Source organism: Spermophilus citellus, assembly GCF_964194105.1.
Source record: "Spermophilus citellus genome assembly, chromosome: 11".
Taxonomy (NCBI): domain Eukaryota; kingdom Metazoa; phylum Chordata; class Mammalia; order Rodentia; family Sciuridae; genus Spermophilus; species Spermophilus citellus.
In genome coordinates, this window is record NC_138192.1 from 68,343,309 (window position 1) to 68,346,371 (window position 3,063).

The 3,063-nt window shown below is 35.1% G+C and overlaps 1 pseudogene across 1 annotated transcript; it reads left to right on the forward strand.

The window, feature by feature from the left end:
* The first annotated feature begins 289 nt into the window (after nucleotides 1-289).
* On the forward strand, nucleotides 290-881 carry LOC308630475 (large ribosomal subunit protein eL19-like; annotated as a pseudogene). The gene has a single exon. The product of its transcript is annotated as a large ribosomal subunit protein eL19-like (transcript).
* The last annotated feature ends 2,182 nt before the right edge of the window (nucleotides 882-3,063 follow it).

The window sequence follows — 3,063 nt, forward strand, 5'->3', positions numbered from 1 at the left end:
ATAGACATTTTAATATTTTATTTTCACATACCACTTTCCAAATTCTCTGTCATTTACATTTTCTCCAACCCTTGGGAAAAGCTACTACGTGCTCTGTTCCTTTTCTGCCAGGCATTGCTGTAGAATTCACTAAACTGCATCTACTTACTTTAATATAATTTAGGTACATATTTCAGCAGCCCATATTTAATTTTTATGCTATTTTCTACCTCAATTACGAGCTTATCCTCTCTTTTCAGGCTGTAAATATGTTTTTGACATTTTCACCTTTTGCAGCTTGTCTGCAGCCATGAGTATGCTCAAGCTTCAAAAGAGAATTGCCTCCAGTGTCCTCTGCTGTGGCAAAAAGAAGGTCTGGTTGAGACCCCAAGGAAACCAATGAAATCGCAAGTGCCAACTCTTGTTAGCAGATCTGGAATATCAAAGAAGGGCTGATCATCCACAAACCAGTGACTGTCCATTCACTCACTGATGCCAGGAAAAAAAAATACCTTGCCTCCCTGGAAGGGCAGGCATAGAGGCAAAGGTAAGGGAAAAGGTACAGCCAGTGTTCAAATGCCAGAGAAGGTAACCTGGATGAGAAGGATGCAGATTCTTCAGAGGCTACTCCAGAGATACCCTGAATCTAAGAAGATTGACCAGACACAAGCATCACAGTCTCTACCTGAAGGTAAAGGGGAATGTGTTCAAAAACAAGCAGATCCTCCTGGAACACATCCATAAACTGAAAGGAGATAAGGCCCAAGAGAAACCACTAGCTGACCAGGCTGAGGCACGGAGATCTAACACCAGAGGGGCATGAAAACCATGAGGAGTGCATCTAGGACAAGAAGGAGGAGACCATCAAGACACTGTCCAAAGAGGATGAGCCCAAGAAATAAAGCCTCCCCTCTTTTGTCTGTACATAGTGGCCTTGGTGATTAAGTAGATCGGTCCTTGAAATTAAAACAAGCTTTATCTGGTAAAAAAAAAATTCAAAATTCTCTCAGAAGATGTTTTTTTCCTCTGTAATTACAGAATCTTACAAATAAACATCTTCAATGTTTCCATTGTTATCAGAGACTGTTTCTCTATACACATTTTTTTTTTGTTTCACTCTTTCTCTATTAGGACAATCTTTTTCTCTTTCAGCTTTATATCATAATAATTATCTCTGATGTTTTTATGCCTTCAAATTTTCATTTATACATTTCTCCTCTACCCAGAAACATGTTTCAATGAAGTTAAATATAATGTAGAGAAATACCTCTACATTGGTCCCCCAGTCCTCTTTGCTCCTTATTATTCCTTTAATTTTTTTTTTTTTTTTAGAGAGAGTGAGAGAGGAGAGAGAGAGAGATAGAGAGAGAATTTTTAATATTTTTATTTCTTAGTTCTCGGCAGACACAACATCCTCGTTGGTATGTGGTGCTGAGGATCGAACCCGGGCCGCACGCATGCAAGGTAAGCGCGCTACCACTTGAGCCACATCCCCAGCCCCTATTCCTTTAATTTTAAACTTCGCAAAAGAAGAATCATTCTCTTTGCTTTTTTTTTTTTTTACCCATTCATTCATCTTTTAACTCTTATTAACCTGGATTCTACCACTGAAATCGCTCTTTCTGAGATCTACAATATTAGTGGCTACTAATGAGGGTGAAATCCGTTAAGGGCTTTACAAATAAGAGAGGTCATTCTTATTAAATGTACTCAAATCTTCAATCCTCTTGCTTCCTCTGATTTCTCCTGGTTTATTAGCTGGACCTCAGATCAGAGTGATTCCTCCATTTATAAAAAAAAAAAATCTTTTTATCCCCTATCTTATCACATTGAGACTGACCCATACTGTCTCAAATTATTGACACAATTGACAAGGCTATGAGAAAATTAAAATAATGAAACTAATGTATTCAATGGCAATAGCACAAAAATTAAATATATACATATATGTATTTAGTCTCCCTTTCCTTTTTGAGACAAAGAGATCTGCTGAAAGAAAAATTTATTTGTGTTTATACTTATACCTATCTATCTCTAGCTATCAACCTATATAAAACTATGCCTTTAGAAAATAAGCTTCCCCAGCTGCATATTTGTGTTGCTTTGCATTAGGATTAATTAATTCTTTATAGTGTTTTAGATGTTATATGGAGTAAAGTCTTTAAATGATTCCTCTGACACTGTGGCAGTTTTTGCTCTCAGCTATGCATATATTATATATGACATGCATATTTAATGTAAATACCTCTCACATAGATGAAAAAGTATGATTGTTCAATTTACCACTTACGTTCAGGTATGGGGGTTAAGAGACATGTTATTTTTAGAAGGAGTTATTTGGATTAAAGATAAACATATCCTCTCACTGCCAAACTAAATGTAATCATAAAGAAGGTAACTCATAGCAAATTTATACATGCAATGGAATTGATGAATAAAATATTAAAACAATAGGTTTGTCCTTCTATAGCACAAAAAAGATACATTTAAATATTCCCTTGGCCAAATAAGAAAAAAAAACATAGCAGGGAACAAATTTTATTTATCAGTCTCCAAAGATAGAAAGGAAAATTCTGTGTAAGACTACATAAATTGTAAATGACATTTAACAGATATCACATGTGAAAGTGCCTTCAATGCACTATTTCCAATTTGCTTAGACAACTTGAAAGTAAAACATTGAGATAAGAGCCTGTAACTTGCCCTGGAATGGCCAAGCTTTAAAGAGAAACAGTATTTTCTGATTTAACTTATTACTATCGATTCACAAGGGAAAAGCTGCATTCAAATATGTGTTTTCAAAATCACACATCATACCCTTAAAAAACATCAAAATACATCTAAACAGTATTCAAACAAAGAAATAAAAGTGGGCATAAAACTATGATGATTTACATGCAGACGTTATCTATTAGAGCTCATGCTGGAACATAAATCATTTAATACATACTTATTAAAATTACAATGAAGAGTAAATCCTGAGGAGAAAAATACTACCAAATATTGTTTTCACACTCTAGGCAGGTTCTTTTCTGCATCTTTCCAAGTAGTAACTTTCTCATTTAAAAAACCCAATCACCTAGC